The sequence below is a fragment of the Balaenoptera ricei genome, chromosome 15 (genome assembly GCF_028023285.1).
Source record: "Balaenoptera ricei isolate mBalRic1 chromosome 15, mBalRic1.hap2, whole genome shotgun sequence".
NCBI lineage: Eukaryota > Metazoa > Chordata > Mammalia > Artiodactyla > Balaenopteridae > Balaenoptera > Balaenoptera ricei.
In genome coordinates, this window is record NC_082653.1 from 15,223,232 (window position 1) to 15,239,668 (window position 16,437).

At 46.7% G+C, this 16,437-nt stretch overlaps 1 pseudogene; it reads right to left on the reverse strand.

Annotated features, from left to right (window-relative positions):
- Positions 1–83: 83 nt before the first annotated feature.
- Positions 84–16,005, reverse strand: LOC132349471 (pancreatic trypsin inhibitor-like; annotated as a pseudogene).
- Positions 16,006–16,437: the final 432 nt, after the last annotated feature.

Genomic DNA, 16,437 nt, shown 5'->3' on the forward strand with positions numbered 1-16,437 from the left:
CAGCCGGCTTGGGTAGAGGACTCAACAGGCACCTGGGGCCGGCTGCCACCTCCTGTTATTTCACAATGCCCCAGGATCAGGTGTCACCCTGGCCCCAGTGGGAACCAGGAACCTAAGCTGCTTCCAGGCCGGTGCAGCTCGACCAGCTGCAGCTGGACCCTTGTCCACTCCTCCTTCCCCACCTCCCTCCTGGGGCCCGTGGGCAGGGCAGCAGGAGGCCGAAGGCTAGATCCAGGACTCCGGGGTTCCCATTCCCGGTAATGCCTGCTGCCGGTAAAGGAGGGGGAAAGGGCAGGACCCACAGGGAGGAAGGAGCCTGCGGATGAAGTGGTTGGATTCGGGGTCAGCAGGTCAGAGTGCTCTTTAGAGAGTCATGGTGGAGCTGCTGTGTAGGGATACAGAGCACATAGTAGGAGCTGCAGGAAAAATTATTCATGAATGAACCGACTGGACACAAGAAACTGAGGCCAAAGAAGGTGAAACACCTACTAACATCTAGAGCCATTTCATGTGTGTTTCTCCCTCCCTCTCTTTTCCACACCGACACTCTCTCAGGGCTCACTGTGTGCAGCTCTGTGTTCAATGTCTCACGGAGTCATGGATCTTCCCAGACACCTGTGAACAGACGGATATTGTTGTCATCAGCTGTGCCTGACAGATGGACTGGATGTGCAGAGGGGGTACCCTCCCACCCAAGGTCCCATGAGAAGCTGTAGAGACAAGGTTGGATCCCAAGTCTCCATCCCTCCAAGCCCTTATTCTTTCCATTCCATCATAAATGTACGTTCTTCGTGACACATCTAGGGCACACAGTTGGTATAGAGCAAGTCATTAAAGGAGCCTTCGGCACTGGCTTTGGGTGACGGGATCTGGGTTTGACTCCCACCCACCTCCACCATCTGCCAGCTGAGGGACCTTGAATGAATCACTTCCCTGTTCTGAGCTGCCATGTTGTCATCTCCAAAGATGATGATAATATAAAAATCCCATGAGAACACAAATGGCGTGTTCCTGAATGGAACAGCTGTGCCCTCCTTCAGGGCTAGATACACACTGACTGACACAGGAACCCCAGCTCTGGCGCATAACGGGTCGTAGCTCAATGGCTGTGAGTACTTGAAAACTGGTGTCTCCTGTTAATAAGGAGACTGATAAGTATACACCAAGCTTTAAAATGCAAGCTGGTAAAGGCCAAAACACAGTTACCCAGCAAGAAGAACCTTCAAACATCCTTCTTGATCCAAAATCTGAGGTCCTTAAGCCCCAGGAGGTCTTTGCTGATGGAGGGTACAAGGGGTCGGGGGCAGTGACCATTGGGATGACAGGTGAGTCGGACTTGGTGACAGACGTACATCCAGCCACTGTCCCCACAGATGGGTCCCAGGGGAAAGAGGCTGAGAATGCCTCCCCAATTCCCATGTTCAGCCTGGGGGCTGGAGACAGGTCCTGGTTGGGAGGGGCCAGGGCTGTTTACTCTGGGCACAGGGAACAGTCAACAGCCATGTCGCAGGAGCCAGGTAGGGGTGCAGCCCAGGGCGGCTCCTGGAACTCAGTCTAGGGCAGCAGAAGACACTTTGATGAGCAAATGGTCTTAGCCTGTGGACCCAGCTGCCTACTGGACCTTCAGCCTCAGGCACTGCTCTCCACAGCCTTTTTCTGGCACCTAGCCAGCTCCCCAAGCCAGGAAACTGCTTGGCCTTAACCCTCCCCATCCCTCTTGGGCCCCCCTGCAGACTGACTGTATCTCACAGGAATGTGGATTAGTCTGAGTCAGAAGGATAGGGTAGGGCTGAAGGTTGGAGAAGAAAGTTTATTAGGTCAGTGGCCGGAGGCAAGCAAAAGCCTGTTAGCTTTGTGTGATGCTAGGCTCTGTGCTAGGTACATTCATATATTTTTGCTTCTGCATAAAAAATAAAGAAGACAGAGCCTTTAAAACCAAATACATTCAGATCCGGATCAGGGGTTGGCTGCTTCCTGTCTATGTATGTGACCTGGAGCAACACCTCGCTTTTCAGACCTACATCTTCTTCCTTAAAAGTGGTACCCTGATAACAGTTTTGTAAGCTTATTTTAAGGATTAAAGGGAAGAGCATAAACCAGAGGTTGGAAATCAGGCTAAAATATTGTAATGTTAGCCCACATAGTACATTTAAAAATTTTGAAATACTTGCCAAGATTTAAGATTGGGGGATTTCACATAAAAGTAAATTTCTAGCGTCTGTTGGAAAAAGTAAACAATTTGGTAACACAGTCATGCAAACTCCCATGGCAAAGTTCAACTAGAGAAGTGGGTCTCAAGTCTCAGCCAGCATCAAATCACTTAGAGGGCTTGCTAAAACACAGATTTCGAGAATCCCACCCCCAGAGCTTTTATTCAGTAGGACTGGGGCGAAACGTGAGAATCTGCGTTTACAGGTTTCCAGGGATGCTAATGGTGCCGCTCAAGGGACCACACTTTGAAAACCATGAACTACGCTAAGTAGAGCTGCTCTCTTGTTATAAAGAGGAGCGATCTCTCCAGTTTCCATAATCCCCACCATAACCTATTGTCTCTCCTGCCCCCACTCCCGCTCCAAGTACTTCCATCCTCATTGCTCATCTGACTTGGAAGGTGTTTAAAATTGTGACCTCTGGCGTGGGCTCACAGTAAGTGTTCAATAAAAGGTAATTGTTATTATTTAACAATCTTATGCATTAGGTATTATTTTTCCCATTTTTACAGATGAAGAAACTGAAGTTCAGCTAGGCAGAGTGACTCACTGGAGGAAACAAGGCAGAAAAGCAGAGTGAAGACCTGGCCAAAGCAAGTCATGTGGTCCCAGTTATTTAAATGTTATACACACACACATCTATCTGAGATTAACATAGATGATGCATCAAAAATTTTGAACATGATTTCCTAAGTGTAAAATCATGTTTATCATGAAGAAAAGGAGGAGAGGAAATAGAAAGGAAAGAAGGAAAGTTTTGTAATGGGAGGTGATATGAGTCAGCTGCAGACATGCCCACTCTAAGGTGACCGTAATCAACGGAACATTGAAGATTTGAGAAAGTCTCAGGAACAAACACAGTGTCTTTTTACATACAATAGGGCTTTGTTCACTTGGAATTTGGACCCATTCAAACTCCCTTCTCTCCATGGAAACCTCTCTCTCTCTGAGTGTAAGGGCTATCCTGCTGTTTTGTCACCTAGCATCCATTTGCCCTTTTACTGATAATAGTAGCCTGATTTTTGATTTGGGGGATGACTCTTCCTCCACCCAGAACAAGAGGGGTTGAGGGGCTCATCAATCAGAGTTCCTGACTTACTCCCAGACCAGGGGTGGCCAATCAGATGCTCTCCTTGGAATTTTAATCTTGAGCAGTGAGTGACGAAACCTGAAAATGCATGGAGCTCCTTCAGAGGTGTCCTGAGAAGACCTTGGTTCTGTCTTGTTTACCATTCTTTCCAAGCTGGGTTCTTTTTAGCACTACCTTCAGTTCTGAGAGGTAAACTAAATCAGCGCTATTGGTTACAAGCAAAAGACTCCAACAGGATCTCACTTAAGGGTACAATCAGGAAGAGTGAATGGATGCCCATTGCATCCCCACACCGTTCTAACCAATTCCTTCTCTGCTTCCAGTAGCCAGACTCAGTTTCTGTTGCTCACAACCAGGGAGATTTGATGCCTTTACCAGGGTCACCATCAGATTCCTCATTTCCAAATCCAGTGACCTTTTCCCAGCCCTCATCCTCCTCTAACTCACAGGTAAGGTCCTATGGCATAAATGCAAAGTCTTCACAGAAAAAAATTTTCTACATCCTCTCAGTGCAAAAAACTATGAAAAGGAGAGCATCCATATGTGATGCAACTTGAGTCCCCTCTTGTGAATCTACAGAGTCTGTGATGGCATTGCTCTCAAACCACTTTTAGAGGTCAGTCTTTAAAGTCAGAGAGTCTTGAGTTCAAATCCCAACTCCTGCCATTATTGGTTATGTGACCTTGGAAAAGAAGTTAATCCCAGCTCTATCATTTCCTAGCTCAGTGACCTTGGCAAAGTTATTTTACCCTTCTAAGCTTTAGTTTCTTCATCAATAACATGAAATAATGCTTCTACCCTCTCTGGTGGCGCAGTGGTTAAGAATCCGCCTGCCAATGCAGGGAACACGGGTTCGAGCCGTGGTCCGGGAAGATCCCACATGCTGTGGAGCAACTAAGTCCGTGCGCCACAACTACTGAGCCTGCGCTCTAGAGCCTGTGAGCCACAACTACTGAAGCTCGCGTGCCTAGAGCCTGTGCTCCGCAACAAGAGAAGCCACTGCAATGAGAAGCCCATGCACTGCAACGAAGAGTACCCCCACTGGCTGCAACTAGAGAAACCCGGCGCGCAGCAATGAAGACCCAACGCAGCCATAAATAAAAATATAAATAAATTTAAAAAATTACTTCTACCCTCATAAATTCCACACGGATTAGGGGACAATTTTTTTCAAAGCATCAAGACGGTGCTAACTCGTGATCAACAGCTGTTGTCAAAATGCCCTGTAGATACTCTGAGCTCTGTCTACCTGGCCCTGCTTCATCCCAGTGGCTCCGAGGATGTCATCTACCTTCATGCTCTGGCAGCTCAGGTTCTGGACCAAAGACACTTTGTGCCTGCACTCCCAGCAGTTCAGGGTGCCTGAAAATATTTTGTCTTTGCCTGGGAAAGTCAGGCGTTATGGTTTCTCTGCCTGGTCTCCACAGGGAGAGAAACTGTAGCAGACTCTCCCAGGTATCTACCCAATGGCCTTTCCTCTTTCTTCCTTCCTAAGAAAGAAAGCTCGGTGTTGTGTGTGGCAACAAATTCTCTCCTAAAAATAGCCATTAAATATATACGTGAGAAATCTGTCAGTATAAGGCTATCTATGTGCTCTTAGGATGGAGATCAATAATAAATATTTAGCACTTTAAGGGTAAACAAAGTAAGAATCAAACATGAAATTCTAGGAAACTGACAAATGATTCCAATGAAATCTGATAATGAGTAAATAAACAGCATATGCCAAAACACAGAGTTAAAAGAAACATATAATCCATGATGTAAAGTAGTTGAAAGAAAGAAAAAAAGAGAAATGAAGGAAAGAAAGAACCTCCCTCTTTCTCTCTTCAACATCCCTTCCCAGGGTTTATCTAATCTCATCCTCCATATCGTCATGAGAGGTGGGCAGGGTAGATTTCATCATGCCCACTTTATAGAGGAGAAAACGGAGTCTGAATTGGCATCCCAAGTCCAGGCAGCACAACACAGGACAGGCAGGGGCAAAGTGCACGCACAGCCAGTACCCCAAGAATTAATGTGGAATGCTTCACAAATCGTCTTAGATAGGAGCATCCTTGTAAACCAGATTTTTACCGTGGTTGTTATTCATCTGCATTATTACATAGTACCAGGCACCAGCCTCCCTTGTAAATGGACCCACCTCCAGGGTCACATGGGGAGGCAAGAGCAGAGCTGCATTCTCCCTATTATTGTTATTCTGCACACTCCCTGATTACATCATCCACTCCTCTTATACCATTTTCCATTAGGTGAATAATCTCAGATCTCCATCTCCGACTGACCTCCTCCATTCTTGGTGTGTTACACTTTTTCCTGTTGGACGGCGGCCTTTTAAAAAGTAAATCAGATCTCGATATTCCTCTGCTCCAAGTCCTCCGGAGGATTCCTCCCATCCCAACTCCCACCACCTCCACACTTAGCCAAGTCCCCTGCTAACTCTCCCATCACACCCCAGTGCTTTCTTCTCACTAAGGGACATTGCATTTCTCATTAATCACTTGTTAAATATCTCACACGATTTCTAGTAAACTGAACTCATGAGAGCAGAGATTGGGTCTGTCCTGTGTATTACAGATGCTTCGTAAAGATATTAATTGTTTATATTAACTAAGGCACACACAGACACGGGGACACACACACTTATTTTTTATTTATTTGTTGGTTACGCTGCAGCTTGCAGGAATCTTAGTTCCTCGACCAGGGATTGAACCCACGCCCCCTGCATTGGAAGTGCAGAATCCTAACCACTGGACCGCCAGGGAATTCCCCACAGGCACACTTTTAAAAACCAAAACCTAGGAGTTCAATTTTGCCACATCACAGTAGAGGTGGTATGTGCAACTTCCAGCGAAGGTCGCATTTCCTCATGCTGCCACCAGGGGGCAGGCAGCGCCTTCCTTAAAGAATTGTTCCTAATGTCTGAGGAACAGGTTACTTGATCCCAAAGAGAAGCAGCAGAAGCCCCCGCTTCCCGCCTTCAGTTTTGAGAGACCAGAGGGTCAAATAAAGGGCGTGGGGTGGGCAAGGGACTGGACCTGGCTGAGATCTACCTCTGCAGCAAGAGGGCTTTAGGTTACCTTGGAAGAAGAAAGGGACCTTTTTAGGAAGCCGACTGTGATACTCCTTGGGCACTGAGGGACTTCCTGAGGGGGGTTTATGAAAGGTGACACTACAAACACAATGCTATATACTCCTTGCTTTAATGCAGTGGACGGCACATTTAAAAAGCAGTCAGCAGGCAAGGAAACTAAAATCCTACGTGCTTTTAGGCAAGTGCTTTGGTCTGTGGTGTGTTCAAAGCACTTCAGCGCCATAATCAATGTAGTCCTCACAAAGAAACAAGCTGTGAATTTCTTAAGGGAGAAGAATTTTTCTTTCTTATTTTGCGAAGAAAGAACCTTTGGCTCAGAGAGATGAAGGGACTTTTCCAAGATCACACAGCATCATCCAGAGCGGCTGAAGCCAATGTCTTCTAATTAGTATCAAGTTCTTTCCCATTAAACTGTTATAAATTAATAATTATTAATAATAATTAAATAACTTATCATTAATAGTATTACTAGTACTGTTTTCAGAACTGTCATTCATTGAGGGGTTACTCTGCCAGGCACTTGTGCAAAGCATTTTATGAATATCATATCCTTTTATTTATTTTTATTTATTTATTTACAATTTTAATTTATTTTTTGGGTGCACCGCTCAGCTTGCGGCATCTTAGTTCCCCAACCAGGGATCGAACCTGTGTCCCCTGCAGTGGAAGCGTGGAGTCCTAACCACTGGGCCGCCAGGGAAGTCCCTCATATCCTTTTAATTCTCACCATAATGCTATGAGGTTGATAAAGAAAGAGAAAGCAACCTCTGGCTTCCAAGAGCTGACCTGGCACCACAGTCGGCCTTATGTTCCCTTGCTGAACATAAATATTTTGCAGGACATTAACAGCAGACAAAGTCATTCTGTGTCCATGATGGATTAAGACAAAAAGTGGACACCCTGTAATCATGTTTGAACACAGACAAAATGAGCTATATTATACAGGCCACCAAAATGACCAAGCATCCCCCATCCTGCCTAATATGAATGACTGCTGCTTCTTCACCAAACATAGCTCTAAACTTTATCTAGTTGTCCTTTCTTACAGTTAAGATAGTCATAGAACTTCCCCACTTCCTGACAGCATCCAACCAGAGCAAAGCCAGCTTGCTGAAACCCTCCCTAAAATCACCTAACACAAGCCCACATCCTGTAAGTCCTTTCTAACATTCTCTTAATGAGACACCATGTGGTTCCCAAGGGTGACTGTTGTTTCTTGCTGTGGTGAGTAATAAGCCCAACTCATTCAACTAGGAACAGGAGTGTTTCTAGTGCTCTGTGGCTGTAAACATTGACAGGTACAAGCATTATCCTTATTTTATAATGAAAGAAAGTAAAACTCAGAGACACTGAGAAATTTGCCCAAGAGGACGAGGTAGTGAGTAACAGAACGAGCACCACCTATGTCCTCACTTATTTAACTGCTATGATTTTTGAGGTCCCTGTGCCTTAATTTCCTTGTATGTAATAAGACAGTCAGACTCTGTTCTCCAAAGATCCCCCATTCCACATCTTCCCAGAGGCAGGACCATGAAACACTGTCAAAGTGGCTCCACTTGAGAGAGCTGGCACCTCCCTTTGAGGACTCACTAGATTCTGAACAAGTCATTTACCACAATGCCTTGCAGCTGGGAAGGTCTAGTATGAAACTGAAATACGGTGCATCCTGGGAAATACCTACATTAGTCTTGGACCCCTGCCCACCATCTACATCCTGCCCTGCCTCTCAACCATCCTCTTTTGCTTGTTCATATTTCCACATATCCAATTGCCACAGCTCTTGCCCAACCGGAGGAGGGAAGTTGGGAAGGTGACTTGGGTGCTCTGACCCTACGGACCACCCTCCTATACTTACACCAACCTCTCTCCTTCAACTCAGTGAGCAAACACCTCATGAAGGTAGCTACCATCCTATTAGCGTCTGTATAAATTGTAGGGAGTGAAAAAGATGGATTCCCTCAAATTGAGTCCTGAGAATCTGAAAGCTTGTGGAGGGGACTTAACAAAATTTTGCACAAGGAATTGAAAGACACTTTGTGTGTGGGGGTTACTTTTTGATTGCCATCTCCCAATGTCTGCATGCTCTCTTAGGACAAAGACAGTAGAGCTGGTCAGAAGGTTTCTTGGGAGCTGACTGAGCACCAATGTGGAAAGCCAGGGCCTAGGGGCCTTTCCATTTAACTCTTATGGTTAAATGGGAAGAGTGTACTATTGATGAATTCTGTGAGCTGGCCCCTGATGCCCAAGAGAAAATGAGGTCCCCATGGGGGGGTGGTGTATAAAAACTGAGGCTGGGTGACTAACTGTCTCCTGTGAAATTTTAGCACTTATTCAGTAGCCTTCTCCAATTTATTTTCCAACACAAAATCTCTCCTCTGTCCAAACATCCACTCACCTATGTCACTCAGGTCTGATGGGTCTGTTCCTGAGAGATGATAAAGGCGACCACCTCACTCCCCTCAGGAGCTGGGATTAGCAGAAGAAAGCAGGAATCTCAAGCTTTGGGGCCAGGGCTCCCATGTAAATACGGTGGTTCCGCCTACCCTGCCAGGTAACTCCTCTCCCTTACTCTGTACAGAGAGGACTCCCAGGTCCACCTGTATTCAGGGTTGGGTGGACTTCGAGGAACAAGTTGGGGTCTCCTCATGATGCTCAAAGGCTACGTGGAAATTGATACAGACTACAACCTGGGAAATGGATGAAAGTAGAATCTTTGTTCTCATCTCCACCCCTTTGTCTTGCCTCAAAGCTCATTTCACCCTCACGGTACCTGGTAGAATCCAACTCACCCTTCCAAACTGAGCTCAGACATCACCTCTTTAGGGAGGCTGGCCTTAACCTCTTCAGGGAAGCTGGCCTTGACCTCTTCAGGTGACAGCCAGGGCCTCTACCTTGGTTCCCACAGTAGCCCCAGGAAACTAATCCTCTAGCTAAGTGACATCTCCGTGCTCCCATTTCCTCCCTCCCAGGATTCTTAGGATGATTAAATGAAATCATGCAGGCAAAATGCAACCACAGAGCCTGGCGCATGGCCAGCGCTTACTAAAGGGTAGTTGCCCTACTTTAACTGAAGTAAGAAGCCCCTCCCCACACGTGACCTCAGGGAAGGAGGTTCCTCAGGAAAGTGGACAATTGAGCCTCACGCTCCTTCCTTTCTCCTTCAGAGAGTCCAGGAGAGCAACCTGCCCCCAATTTGACCTGGTCCAAGACATAAAGAAAGAAAGTTTTCATGTTGAGGTGTCTCTCACCCGGGTTTTGGTGTCACTGGGGGTGGCCATTCAGAGGTAGATGGTGCTGTAATGGGTGTGCTTCCTATACCTGGCAGGGTCCAGTCTGAGGACAGGAAAAGGGGAGGTGCCCACTGCTCTGCAGAATAGTGAGAAGGACCAGCATCTCCGTGGACCCTAGAGGTGAAGGTTCTTAGGGGCAAACCACAGAATCCACTCCAGTTAGTTTAATTTCAATATGAATTTATTGAAATATAAGCCAGACTGTTTGAGGCCACAGACAGGAAAATTGCAACATCAGGGAATTCCCTGGCCGTCTAGTGGTTAGGACTCCGTGCTTTCACTGCCAAGGGCCCTGGTTAAATCCCTGGTCAGGGAACTAAGATCCAACAAGCCTCACAGCATGGATTAAAAAAAAAAAAAAAAAATTGAGGGAATTGGATGCCAGAAATTCCACCTTGGCCACCCACAAGGAGAGCAGTGATGGTGGGGTGGGGGATGAAGGTGAGGATGCAGTGAGGATGTGGGTTAAGACAACAATCCTGGCTTCAAACCGTAGGCTCTATAGTTACTCAGGTTGTGAGGAATGTGCATCTGCATTCATTCCTTCCTTCCTCAAGTAATTATGGACGGTCTCCTTCGTACCAGGAGCTGTGCTAAGTGCTAGGGATAAAGGGAAGACTTGTTCTCCTGGTGCTTAGAGCCGACTGGATGAGACAGAACTAAAGCAAGTAGACCCATGGGGGAAGGAAAGAGGCAGGGTTCTGCTGAGGAGGGTGGGGTAGAGAAGGACTCAGAGGAGATCAAACTGTTTCAGAAGCAGCCGCAGCCCAGCCCTGCGTGGCTCCTCCTCGGACTTCAGAATCTCAGGGGAGCACAGTTCATATGTTCTCTGCAAAAAGAAGGAGTTTGCTGATTAACATCATTGAAATCCAAGGCCTGAACACTGTGTGTCCTGACAGGTCCTAGACCATCCCAGAAATGAGCAACCACAATCCTCCCAGGACCAGGATGATTAACAAGAAGGAAGTGAGTTTTCCAAGCCTGGGTGGGGTGCTCAGGAGCTCTGCAGACCTGCTCTGTGGGGCGGCTGACTCAGTGTTCCCATCTGAAAAAGGGGAGCATGTGAGGAGGCTCAGATTCTCATGACGGGGCTTCTAGGGGTGACCTTCTGCCAAGCTGGCCCGTGGAGGATGTGCTCAGTGTGTGGTTTCACAGGACACTGCAGCCACTTCTCCTGGGTGGCAGCGAGGAGGAAAGACACGGTGGCGTGAGGTGTGTGGCCCCCTGAGCTCCACCTCTTCCCTCAGCCCTTCCCCTCCCACCCTGTCCTGCCCCCTGTGTTACCAGAGAAGGAGATAATAGCAACGCAGGTTCTCGTGCAGTCCTCCTCCTTCTCGAAGTTGTTCTTCTTCCGATTGTAGCCGCCAAATACAAAGGGCTCGCAGAGCCCGGAACAGGCACTGAAGAACTACCTCGTTATCATGGCCCTGCAGGGACCCCGGTAGGGAGGCTCCAGGCAGAATTCAGGTCGCAGGGCTTCAGGGATGGAGGGGCTCTGGGTCAGCTGTGAGGCTGGTCATCACAGCTCAGTCTACAAGGTCAACAACTGAACCCACCAGTTGGTTTGCAGTAGAGAATGGTGGGGTGTCGGGGTGTGAAATGTGAAAATTCGGGGGGGACAGGGCATGGATTTTGAGTCAATCACCATGGCTAATGATTTAATATTCATGATTGGAAGATGAAGCAGCCATAAAAACCTTTATGCTTCTTTTTTCTCCAGTCTGTGGCTTGTTTTTTCATCTTCTTTAAGAGTATCTTTAAAAAAAAAATTTATTGAAGTAGAGTTGATTTACAGTGTTGTATTAATTTCTTCTGGACAGCAAAGTGACTCAGTTATACATATATACTCTTTTTCTTATTCTTTTCCATTATGTTTTGTCAAAACCTCTACGGAGCAAGTCATTCATGTTATTCAAAAGAACTGACATAGACCCAGGGAAAAACAGAGGTTCAACAACGCTCCATCGTGGCTCACCTGGACCACTGCAGCAGACTGCTCACTGGGCCTCTGTCTCTGCCCTCGCCCCCCTAGAGGCCACTCTCTTCACTGCAGCCGCAGGGACCCTGTTAACAACCTTTGAGTCCTATCCCATTGCTCCCGTGACCAATCCCTCAGTGACTCTCCAGCTCTCCGAGTCAAATACTGATTCTTATAAAGTCCTACAAGGCTCCTCACGACCTGCCCCATGGCCACTCTGGCCTCATCCCCTTCCACTCCCCTCCTCCCTACCCACTCAGCTCCAGCCACCCTGGTCCTTGCTGCTGCTCAAACACACCAGGAACTTTTTTTTTTTTTTTTTTTTGCAGCCTCTTCTCAACGCCTCCTTATCACAGAGGGTTTCGCTGACCAGTCTACAGAAGGAGCACAGCCTCTTTTATCCCCATCACTCTCTTTCTTCAAAACACTTGTCATGACCTATGCCATGGCATAGTATTTACCCCTTTATCTATTTTCTGTTTCCCTCCTAGAAAGCAAGTTATTTTGCTCTATTTTGTCTACAGCTATTTTCCCACACCAAGAACAATGTTTTGTAGGGCCTTGAGAAATATTTGTCAAGAGATTGAATGTCTCATTTCATGCTCATGGGAATTGCACAGTCATTGTTTAGAGTCGGTATTATAAAATTTCTCTTAGTGAAATGCCTTTTAATGATGGGGAACATCTATATAATTATCAATCTAGCTCTAGATTTTATATCTTGGTAGGATCATAAAATAATAGTTAAACAGGAGGACAAGAGAAAGGACCTTGAGTTTTTACTAATATTGGACCAGCCTGGAAAAAAGAACAGCCTTGGCCCCATGAGCAACTCACAGAAGTGTCGTGTTTCTCACCCTCCCTGCAGCTGCCTCGGGCAGAGCAGAAGCTCAGCTCAGTGGTCCCACGTCCTTCTGATTAATTTTTTTTTTTTTTTGGCCTTACCGCGCAGCTTGTGGGATCGTAGTTCCCTGACCAGGGATCAAACCCATGCCCCCTACAGAGGAAGTGCAGATTCTTAACCGCTGGACTGCCAGGGAAGTCCCTCTGATTAATTTTAATCATAGAGAAATCATCATTATTTGACACCTAAATATTTTTTCTCGTCCAAAGGAAGTAGGTAGACATATTTTTTTCAGATTAAGACGTCTTGGTGGAAAATGGACATCATTGTCCCAGAAATGTGATTAAACTCTTTATACCTGAGATTGGTAATCCTTACAGAGAACCAGTTAATGTAACATGGTTCCCCTGGTCAGGTGGAGAAACTGCAGATGACTTGCCCCAGGTCACACAGCATGTGTGTGGTAGGGTCAGGACTACCATGTCGCAATCATGTGATAAAGCAGGGGTCCCCAACCCCTGGGACGCGGACCGGTACCGGTTCTTGGCCTGTTAGGAACTGGGCCGCACAGCAGGGGGTGAGCGGAGGGCGAGCGAGGGAAGCTTCACCTGCCTCTCCCCATCGCTCGCAGTACTGCCTCAACCATCCCCCAGCCCCCTCCTTCCATGGAAAAATTGTCTTCCACGAAACCGGTCCCTGGTGTCAAAAAAGGTTAGGGACCACTGTGATAAAGTACCCGATTGTGCCAAAGTCCTTAAAATGCAGATAACTGGTAAGAGTTTCTGGATGCAGTGTCACACGTTCATTACCCCCCTGTCCCCATGACTCACCACAGCCACCAAATCACAGGGAAGAGTGGGTGTGGGTTTTTTCTAGGAACGAAATAAGTCCAGTCTTTACCAACGCCAGCTAATTCTCCAAAGCACTCAAGCATCCCACAAGTCAATTCACTTCTGACACTAAGGTCCCACTATTTGAGGACACGGTCTCCCAAGACTGCCCCACTTCTAACGTCAACCCCAGGGTCACCCATACGTGTGACCAACTGGCTGTAAATTCAGAGGTTCCGTGACCCCACCTCCCATATTCAGTAATCATTAGAACAACTCACAGAACTCAGGAAAGCCCTTTACTTACTGTCCCCAGTTATTGTAAAGGATAAAGCTCTGGGACAGCCCTATGGAAGAGATGCGTAAGGCAAAGGGGGACCTGGGGGTGCCAAGCCTCCATGCCCTCTCAGAACACCCCCCCCCACAATCCCTTTTTTTTTTTTTTAAACATCTTTATTGAAGTATAATTGCCTTACAATGGTGTGTTAGCTTCTGCTTTATAACAAAGTGAATCAGTTATACATATACAATATGTTCCCATTTCTCTTCCCTCTTGCATCTCCCTCCCTCCCACCCTCCCCATCCCACCCCTCTAGGTGGTCACAAAGCACCGAGCTGATCTTCCTGTGCTATGCGGCTGCTTCCCATTAGCTATCTATTTTACATTTGGTAGTGTATATATGTCCATGACACTCTCTTACCCTGTCACATCTCACCCCACCCCCTCCCCATATCCTCAAGTCCATTCTCTAGTAGGTCTGTGTCTTTATTCCCGTCTTGCCACTAGGTTCTTCATGGCCTTTTTTTTTTTTTTTTCCTTAGATTCCGTATATATGTGTTAGCATACTGTATTTGTTTTTCTCTTTCTGACTTACTTCACTCTGTATGACAGACTCTAACTTCATCCACCTCATTACAAATACCTCCATTTCATTTCTTTTTATGGCTGAGTAATATTCCATTGTATATATGTGCCACATCTTCTTTATCCATTCGTCTGTCGATGGACATTTAGGTTGCTTCCATGTCCTGGCTATTGTAAATAGAGCTGCAATGAACATTGTGGTACATGACACTTTTTGACCTATGGTTTTCTCAGGGTATATGCCCAGTAGTGGGATTGCTGGGTCGTATGGTAGTTCTATTTGTAGTTTTTTGAGGAACCTCCATACTGTTCTCCATAGTGGCTGTATCAATTTACATTCCCACCAACAGTGCAAGAGTGTTCCCTTTCCTCCACACCCTCTCCAGCATTTATTGTTTCTAGATTTTTTGATGATGGCCATTCTGACTGGTGTGAGATGATATCTCATTGTAGTTTTGATTTGCATTTCTCTAATGATTAATGATGTTGAGCATTCTTTCATGTGTCTGTAGGCCATCTGTATATCTTCTTTGGGGAAATGTCTATTTAGGTCTTCTGCCCATTTTTGGATTGGGTTGTTCGTTTTTTTGTTATTGAGCTGCATGAGCTGCTTGTAAATCTTGGAGATTAATCCTTTGTCAGTTGCTTCATTTGCAAATATTTTCTCCCATTCTGATGGTTGTCTTTTGGTCTTGTTTATGGTTTCCTTTGCTGTGCAAAAGCTTTTAAGTTTCATTAGGTCCCATTTGTTTATTTGTGTTCTTATTTCCATTTCTCTGGGAGCTGGATCAAAAAGAATCTTGCTGTGATGTATGTCATAGAGTGTTCGGCCTATGTTTTCCTCTAAGAGTTTGATAGTGTCTGGTCTTACACTTAGGTCTTTAATCCATTTTGAGTTTATTTTTGTGCATGGTGTCAGGGAGTGTTCTAATTTCATACTTTTACATGTACCTGTCCAATTTTCCCAGCACCACTTATTGAAGAGGCTGTCTTTTCTCCACTGTATATGCTTGCCTCCTTTATCAAAGATAAGGTGACCGTATGTGTGCCCCCACAATCCCTTGATGTGTTCACCTCCCTGAAGCCCTCTGAACCCAGTGTTTATGGGTTGAGGGTTTGAGGTAGGCAATTTGATTGAATCATTGGCCATTGGTGACTGAACTCTACCTCAGTACCCTCTCCTCTCCCCAGAGGGGCTGGGGGTGAAGGTTCTAACCCTCTAATCACCAGGTGAGATCTTCTGGCGTCCAGTCCCATCCAGAAGCTATCTAGGGTCCCATCCTTGACTCATCTCATGACCTACGAAATCAGTAAATTCCAAGAGTTTCAGGAGGCCTGGGCCGTGAACTAGGACAAGGATCAAATGTGAATCTTTTCTTTACATTAAAGTGAGGCTCAGGGACAAGGCGGTGACCAGGAACAGAGGGTCGCAGAGATGGGGTCCCTGGTCAGGTACGGTTCGGTGGGTTCCTTTTTTTAAAATCTGAAACATAATGATTCCTTTTTTTTTTTTTTTTTTTTTTTTTTGATTCCTTTTGAGAGTCATGAAATGTCCCTGGAGTTACAACTGTCCAACTTCCCAGGAGAAATCCAGAGAGGGCTGTCAGCACCCACCCCACCCCTGCTCCCCAGCCCCTCCCATGGACTCGCCTCATTCCCTCCCCCCTGCCCCAGCCTGTAGAGGAGAGGTGAGTCGGGACTTACCCTGGGCCTGTTTGCTGGTTTCCCTCGCTGGGGTGCCGGCCACCAGGGTGCCCAGGAGGACGAGCAGGGCGATGGAGAGGCAGAGCTGGTTCATGTTCATGGCCTCGCAGGAGGGCTTCTGAGGAAAGCTGGGGGCTGACACAGTTTTCCATATCCCGGCTGAGTGGTGGGAACAGGGGATGAGGAGGGGAGTGAGGAAGAGGAGGAGCTGGGGTCAGTGCTGTTCCTGGAAATCTCCCCACATAACCAGGCTTCCTGCTTCTGCCTGCTGGGGCCAAATGCCCAGTAACAGCGCTTCTCAAACTTGACTCTGCCTGTTGGTCTTGTGGAAACACAGACTGTGATTCCACAGGTGGAATATTTGTCTGATTTGTTCCTCACGGAGCGTCCCAGCACCTAGAGCAGTGCATGGCACGTGATGGCCGCTCAGTGGGTGGATGAGAGCAAATCAAAGGACAGATAAGTGAGCAGCAGTGTGTTAGCTCAGGTCCTCATTTTCAGCCTCCTGCAGGTGTCATCACATCTGGGCACC